General features: G+C 37.8%; 1 protein-coding gene across 4 annotated transcripts in view; it reads right to left on the bottom strand.

Annotated features, from left to right (window-relative positions):
• The window catches only part of elfn2a (extracellular leucine-rich repeat and fibronectin type III domain containing 2a), a 201,920-nt gene that overhangs the window by 115,401 nt on the left and 77,692 nt on the right, over positions 1-8,827 (bottom strand). Inside the window, exon 1 of one of the 4 annotated variants that reach the window (XM_007549727.2) lies at positions 119-198. The exons of the other annotated variants lie outside the window; for them this stretch is intronic. The gene's annotated coding sequence lies outside the window, so the exon portion shown is untranslated. Of the gene's footprint in view, positions 1-118; positions 199-8,827 lie in introns of those variants that run through there. 4 annotated transcript variants of the gene reach the window in all.

The following is an 8,827-nucleotide window of genomic DNA, read 5'->3' as shown; positions in this document are numbered from 1 at the left end:
ACTTCTGTTTTCAGCATTCTTTGTTTGCATCTCTTTTTGTTGCATGTGTTTTTATCGTGTTTGTACCTGTCGGCCACCGTAAAATTAAAAAAACAAAAAACAAACTCGTTTTACTAACCTCTGCCGACGATACGTTTCAAAACACGCGCGGTTGAATCCTCCATTGTCAGCTCCGTTTACACCAGCATGCCGGCTGCTTCTTCTACTGGATTAAACAGGCAGCCTGTTGATTAATTTGAACACTGCTGCCCCCTAGTGACCTGAAGCTTGTTTATCAGTCAAGTGCCGTTCTAGACAGAAAGAGCTGGATACAAGTTCAGAGAAAACTCAAATTCAGGCTTAGCTGCTTTATCTCGAAATTTCCCGGATCAACTCAAGTTCTTATGTTTTTACTTTTCTGTTTTTGGTTGTTTATTGTAAAAACACTGAACTGGAATCATGACTAGAAATCTTCAGTTGCCGAAATGGGTAATATTCACTGCAGTTTTAAAATGACCACTGGGTGGATTTACATTTGCTTACTTTTGTGGGCATCCAGGTTACTGTTTGTGAATGTTTAGCAAAAAAAAAAAAAAAAAACACTTCAGAAACTCGCTTCAGCTGGAGGGAGGTGAATACATGTGGCCTTTTGTTTTCTCTATGCCTGCCACCACTCAGCTTAGAAAAAGATGAAACTCAGAACATGGTAGAAGAAGAATGAGGCCAAATGGTTTATCAATATCAACAGTGGGAGAGCAAACTACAACGAATTGAACCGAATGGCCATCAAGGCTCTGTCTGTCTTTACACAGCATTTGCTTTGCTCCCTCATTAATAAGGCTAATATAAATAAATGAGTTTTAGTGTATCTTGTTTTTTGTTGTTTTCGTCTCATAAATCACCATGGTGCAGTTCTCATTCTAATTAGGGTTGTCTGGGTTGGGAGTTGGCACGGGAACCCCACGCAACAGGCCAAAGTGTCAGTGGGGGACGGAAAATGGTGGGCGATCACGAAACAAACACTGTAGAGAAAGAAAGAAAAAAAGCACAACGGCAAACAAGTCAAAAAGCATATGGCGCTCGCTGTGCGATGCAGGTGGGACACATGACCGAAACCGCAAACAAAAACAAACAAGTTTTATGACCTCATCTGTTATTGTCAGACAATACGATAAGCAGGAAAAGGTCAATCTTGTATCTTATCACTTTCATCCTTTTTATCCCTATAGATTCACAACGCTTTATTTGCATGAGCGTTATTTATTTATTTTTTCTTTCTTTTTTTAAAGCCTGCTTGTTTGCAGACTGTGCAAAGCCCATTTTCTACCTGTTTAATCACTTATCTAGCTGGCCTGTATTTAATGGGGTTGATCAACCAATTGGCATGCTTCCTTGGGAGCCGGTCTTTCTAACTGGTGACATGTGGAAAATGAGCTCCCACCAATTAGGTCAAAATCAGTCAACATGACGGGCTGTAAACAGGGCGGAGAGAGGAATACCTAAATAAGCATTTCAAAGGTGCAACTGTGCCTTTGACATGTATTAATTTGACTTAGTCACTGAGATGATACAGGGTGACTTTATTATACTGTCAGCTGCAGTTTCACTTTCCATTGAAATTATGCAGAAAGTTGTTTTAGTTGGTTGCTGTGACAACTCACATGGTTGCCAGGATAAAAGACAAAACAAAACATAGTCCTGGTATTGTAATTCCTTCATGCTGTTTGTATTAAATACTTCACTGAAGGAAGTGACAACTTTTAAAAACCCGTTTCTCCCTGGAGATACCTGTGATAATAGGTGGCTAGATTCCGGCCAAATATTTTTTTTAACACAACTTTGAAAATGATCATAAAATAACGACACCCTGCTGTAGTTTATTGCCACCTGCCAGACTATGTGTTTAGCTCTACAGATCTGAAAAACAAAACAACTTTTCATTGGTTTTTCGATGCCAGGTATTACAAAAAAAACGTAGTATCCGTCATACGTTTTTTTGTTTTGTTTGTTTTTTTGTAATTTTACACCAGTGGAAGCAGATTCACGTGAAATCACTGAGGTGTTTTTCTTGATAAAAAATATTGATATCCTATGCTTCTACATTTTTGGAACCATAAAGAGACACTCCATTGTAAAACCGATGTATTCTTTATTTTTTTTTAAAAATTAATAGAACAGATCACTTAGTTGAAGGTGCTGTCAGGAAGCTATCATAAAAGAAATATTCAAAAAGTATTCAGCCTACTGGATATTTTTACCCCCATTTTTGCTTCAACAAATCAATGATAATCAATAAATTGACAAATGAATCCAAAACAAAACTCCTTAATGTCAAAGTGAAAACTGACATTTACAAAATAACAGGGATAAAAAAGTTAAAGATAAAGTAAGTGACTTCATAAATATTAACATCTTTTAAAGTGACTGAACTAATTCAACAGAGGCCCAGTCAACCGGTGCTAGTCGTTTCACTATGAGGGGAGTGCGGATCATGTGAGTGCAGTGAAGTGTCTCAAGTGACTCTTGTACAAAAACGTGTGTCATTAATTTGTTAATTAATTATTACTCCTGCCTACAATTACAGCGTAAAAACAAAATAACTCTCCATTCAAATTAGAGAAGATATTAACGAAAAGCATAGGTCAGGGGATGGATACAGGAAAAAAAAATATATGGTACTGAACACCTCCAAATTTCAACAAATTTTGTTGATGGTGATTTTTTTGTAAAAGCAATACAAAGGTTAAATTATTCAATAGCATGAATACTATTTACAGTCACCTTATATCAATCCAAAAGCTTATCTGAAGATGTTAGATGTTTTTATACATCTCCTGTTCAGACTCTGATTTAGAAAAAATGTTATTGGCATTCACCTGACTTGCATTTCTGTGACTTTGTTTTCTTCAGGTTTTTATCAGCTTAAGGTAACTGATGTAATATGAACGCATAACCAATAATTGGAAAATTCACAGAACCTAATGTCAGCTAAAAAGGCACAGAGGATTTGAACCCAGATGGGCCTGACAGTGAGTCAGGTACTCTATGCTACACTGTACTGTGCAGATGACGCTCCCTAAAAGTAACTGGACCTTCAACACATGGCTGAACCACTCATTCCTGTTTTTGTAGCAGAACTGGCCTTAAACAATGTGGTGACCACAATGGGGACAGTCACCTGCGGACACAGGTGTTATAAATATTAAATGGCAGACATTTCCGCACAACGTTCTGCATCAATGTAATCCAGAATCCTGACTGAACATTGTTGTTTGTTCGACAATACAATCCCAACAATGAGTTGGAAAAACTTTAGATGTTGAAAAGGGAAATATATTTTAACTCTTTATATAAAGATTCTGTTCCTTAAAGCAAAAATACGGTGAAAAATTAACTGAAAAAAAAAAACAAAAACAAACATCTGATAGATATTCATCACTGGTCTTCATCTAGATATAAAACGCCGTGGTAAAAGTTAATAATAAAAGCAAATTTTTATGTGAGTTTGATTATTAAAACCTGTGCATTAACAATGCATTTTTCAACATTCATCCTCCCTCGTACATTGACACGGCATCGCATATCGGAGTGCGTCGTTTCCTTGTATTGCGTCACCCTGATCACAACGCTGATATTTTGCTCTGCAGAATTTGCAGTTCTTTACCACAAGCTAATTAAACACCATGGTCACCCACCAAGCATGAAAACACACACTGGAGTTATTACAGTCTTCACCATTTATTCCTAATACGCATTCCAAACTATCGGCCTTCAGACTTTATGCCATGATGAGCCATAAAGTTTTAGACCCATCTCTCGTACTTTTCTTGCACCGTCATCTAATGTGTGATATTTTTGTCCTGTCCTTGCATATGGCAGAAGCTGCGTCCTTTTCTGTCTCCACATAAATCAAAAGTGACAAAGATAAAAACACTTAAATGCAGTCACACCTGGCCTACTTGGAGAGAGGAGGGTGTGTGTGTCAGGGGAGAGTCTAAACAGACTGACTAGCTCATTTATTTTGTGTGTGTCTGTTTCATTATTTCACCACATAACTCTGCATAACTTGTGCTTGTTATAGTTTACTGTAAAAGGGAGTAATGGCTAAATATAAATGTATGTTTTTGAGAACTTTTGTGTGTTCCATGCAGCAACACAAAAACCTAATTCAGTTATTTGTCATTGAAGCGACTCCGTTAAGTTCAATCAACGATTCTCTATTTTTTCAGTGTAATATTGATGAGATTTGCATGTCTGTACAAAAAGCAGGACATGGACAGGCTCTAATGTCGTAAGCTTGTACTTTAAAAATGTGAACACAAACATGTCAGCATGAGTTCTAGAGCCATGCGCTTAAAAAAAAAAAAAAAAACGAATGCTGACTCCTGAACATGAAGCAGCAAGAAACACTTTAAATTGGGTTTCCAAGACACGCTGGAAGCTGTGCTCTTGCTATGTACAATGTAATGATTCAGAGAAAGCTCTGAGTATACAATGGGTGGGCTGAAAGTGAGAGAAATGTGGATTTATGAAAAAAACAGAAACTATATTTTTGAAAAACTGGATTAAAAATTTGAAAGAAGACCCACATTATCCTTTTAAATTGCTCTACTTGTGAAATACTTTATGGCTAACACTGCCTGGCTGAAAGAAAGAGCTACCACCTGAATTTAAATGTGCAAATAAGTATGAGATGCCTATTGGACAATTACTGCACAGTCTACAGTCTACCGCCTGGTAACAAGTCATTTAACACCAACTGATGCAATTACTAGCTTCTAATTTCTTAAACAACCATGTGGATAGAAATCCTGGTCTTGTAAAAAAACATGTTGGTCTGTTTAAGGAGGGTCTAATCATTGGCATGCATCAAGCTGAGAAAACATCTGAAGAGATTAAAGAAATGAGTGAAACTGGGTTAAGAACTCTCCAGTGCATTGTTAAAAACTGGCAGGACTGTGGGGAACCATCGCCTCTGAGGAAGAAATGTGGTTGAAAAAAAAAAAACCCTGAACGACTGTGATCGGTGGTGATCATCTAAAACATTTGGTGATATCAAATTGAAGTAAAACAACAGCAGAATTCAGGGTTATGTTTAATAGTGAAATAAAAAAAAAGGCAACCCAGAGGATTGGGACGGAACAGATATGTAGTCGTAGGAAAACCACTAACCAGAGGAAAAAGGCTACGATTTGCAAGGCAGCATAAACATTGGACTCTAGTGGTGTTCTCATACCTGACAGTCTGGTAGACTCGGTTAGATTGGGAATCAAAAATTGTAAAATGTGCAACATTTTCAGCTGATGCGGTTTGCCTTCACATTGCAGTGTCAACTGATCCGAATTAATTGAAAAATCTGTAAAAAGAACTACTGAATGAAACCAAAACCCTCAGAAGACAATGAGGGCAACTTTTTTCTTCACATAGTGGAAACAAAACTGTAGCAGTGTTAGATTTTAGCGGTTTTATTTTCTCTTTTTCTCTTTTGTTTTAGGTAAAAGACCAAGAGTCATTTCTTTCGCCAGTGCTATAGACTGGTGTATTTGGTTTGGTTGTATTTACCCAGAATTCCCTGTGTCCCTTGTAGTCCGCTTCCTGCTTTTGGAACGATTTTCAGTCTGCTTGGCATTCACATGTACATTAGAACAACATCAGAGTTCACTTTAATCGAACCAAAACCGAGGTTTTCAGGCGGAGCAGAATTATTTTCTTTGGTCCACGTGAGAGTTTGACTACACATTCACACCTCCCCAAACGAACTGGACTTTCAATGCAAACAAACCGCAGTTCGATTAAAGTGGACTAAACAGGGCTGGCGTGAATGCAACCTAAGACAATGTATGAAGGTCATGTGGTCTGATGAGTCCAGATTTACCCTCTTTCAGAGTGAATGGCACACCAGGGCAAGAAGAGAGCCAGATAAAGTGATGAACCAATCACGCCTACTGTCTGCTGTAACAGGATGTGGGGCCAGTGTTGTGCTCTGGGGTTGCTACATATTGAATGGCCAGGTTATCCTATCAATGGACTGTTTCTGATTAGTCTGTAATCTGTTTTGCCATTTCTCGCCACAAGCCAAAGCAGGACCAAGGTGCCTTTTTCCCCATCTGTTTTGTGAAATTACCAATGCAGTGGTGGTGGTAAGTCGGCCCACCTATTGTACCTCAGACTCACCAATGGAGGTCCAACATTATTCAACTTCTGGGATGAGCCAATGCAGTGATAATTATATGGTGTCTCAGACCAGCCAACAGAAAGAATTACGCATGTAAACAAGACTTGAGATATTGAGATTGAGCAAAGTAACACTTCGGGTGGGTGTTTGATGAGGGAATGAGATTATAACATGATATAAAGCTACACTTAGCTGATTGTGATCTACACTAGAGTTTAGATCAGGCCTAAAAGAATCCAACCCGAGCCAATAGACATTGTGTCCAAGTCCAATCCAACCCGACTAATTCACTTTAATTATAGGCCCAAACCCAACACACCTGTAAACCAGACATTTAGTTTTGATTATGATTTTACTGCTTTTGTTTTCAGACCACCATTTAAGTCTAACTTCTCCCATTTTTAGTGTTTGTTTAGCTCCATTTTGTCGCTTATTGTACCACAGGGTAATTCAAAGGGAAATCCTCTAGGATGTGAGACTGATGGGAGTGGACCAGGGCGGAGCCAAATACGCATTAACTTCTACACCCTACTTTTTTTATTTACTCAACAGGTTAAACACCATCTCCTCTATCTAGATTATAATAAGTAGATTAACATCCTCATATCATACATTCTTGTTTGTTTTATTCAGTTTATCATTAAACGCGCCACAGAAGCCCGATTCCAACTCGGCTCTCAATGAATTTGAGTTGGGGTTTGGGTCAAACTCAGGCCACAAATCTAAACTCTAGTCTACGCTCAACAGCAGGATGGATCCATTATATTTTTATTATGACATGGCGAGTTTTTACACCAGGTGAATCACACACGGGCATGTGCAATGCCTCCTCTGCTCCTCATTCAGAAGCATCCCTCGCACGTCATTTACGAGGCCCAGGAACCTCTTAACAAGAGCGCTTCAGAATAAGACTTCCAAAGCCAGCGGTGCTCTTTCATATAAAATCAATTAGAACGGCACCAGAGGATTGCAGCTGCAGTAAAATAAATGGTAATATGACTCATCCAGAAGCATCACCCATGTTCCACATTCCTACACCCTGAAACTACAACAAGTCAGATTCGCAGCGACAACAAACTGGCTAAAAACTGTTTGTACTTGCAGTGCAGACATCATAACAAGCTTCGGCATACTTACAGGCAATTTGGTAATCACTAGTTCTTATGTGGATGCCATAGTAAACTTGCAGTTATTTTTATCAATGTAAAATAATGGATGTCATTAAGTAAATACCTTAATTATATCAGCAGTGGAATTAAGTTGGTATTTCAAAAAGAATTTGCAAAAATCATTTACAAGTCAAGTGTTTTTTTTTAATGAACTATGACCATGAAGCCTTTTTTTTTCTTTTTTTTTTTTCTTTTTGAGTACACAAACATATTTTCAAATTTCACCTGAACTGAAGTAATTTATGGTGAATTTCTCCATTACTTTAACTTCCCCCATGGCAATTTATAGTAAATGAAAAGCAAATGAAGAATTAGTTACTCATTCTCATTATGGTAGGATGATTCATAAGCCAATTAAATCTTGTTTTTACTTTGCAATCAATGCAGGAGGTCCGCATCTCTTCAGGGGAAAGAAGCCCGGGGATCGTTCCTCATCGGAAAGCAGAACATGATTCCGGAAAACATGAAATGTGTTTGAAATGAATTCAAATGAAGGACGATAGTCAATCATTCTCCAGACATATTTAGGTTTAAGTCTTTTTCATTTTGCCAAGTTTCTGCTTACTAGAAGTAATGTTAATAATTACATACTTAAATCCTTGGGGAATTATGGAGAGATAAAAGTTAGGATGATGGCAGAGAGGTGTTCCAACCTCCAGTACCAGTGGAAACATTGGTTTTATCCCAATAAGCAGGTCCATTGATTATTAACTAAGGCATAGACAATTTTGTATTTAGTTATTTATTTATTTTTTTAAGTAACATTTATTTTCTCTCAAAATGGATACAGCTTTTACATAATTTTATTTTCTTTTTAGAGATGTTTGTCTAACTTCCAATTAGAGCAAAAAGTCTGTGGTTGGCTGAAAACAAATGTGAAAGGAGAGTTGGGCAGGGGGCTTGTGACAAGCAGAGGCGGACGACATGACAGTGAGAACAAAATGTCATTTTTGTCACACAACTACGACAATGAGTATCCGTTTCAGCAATTTGGTCTAAAAATGCTATTTTAATAGTTCAAAGCCCTAGTATATGTCAATATGGATTAATAAGGGCAGTGGAAACTGTGTTGACACTGCTGCAGAAATTATTCAAATTATCTGTGGGGAAAAAAAAAAGTGGAAAATATGCATATATTCTTCCATATTTTGGGGGGCAGGAGTAATCACTTTCAGATTATTTCATATCACTGGTTTTAATTAATGATATGTCTGTGATTCATTTAAAATGGATTTTATGTGGATCGACATGCGAACATTAATATGCAGGTGCTCTTTGCGTTGAAGTTTCTGGAAACAGGAAACTTTTAATAAGGATGTGATTAGTCACAGGCTGCTGCTTTGGGGGGTATTGAGGGATAGATGTGTCTCTGTTCAGTCAGGCGGAGGAACTTTACTGCACACATTTGAGAAATTGCGCATCGTTTCAGTTCTTTGGAGTTCTGCACAATTTTGAACCGGGCAGTTTGAGTTTATTATGGCGATCTACTCTGGATGATGTCACA

This window comes from Poecilia formosa, unplaced genomic scaffold (genome assembly GCF_000485575.1).
Source record: "Poecilia formosa unplaced genomic scaffold, Poecilia_formosa-5.1.2 Scaffold32, whole genome shotgun sequence".
In the NCBI taxonomy this organism is placed as follows: domain Eukaryota; kingdom Metazoa; phylum Chordata; class Actinopteri; order Cyprinodontiformes; family Poeciliidae; genus Poecilia; species Poecilia formosa.
Note: the sequence above shows the minus strand (reverse complement) of the source record. Positions and strands in the feature narration are given on the sequence as shown.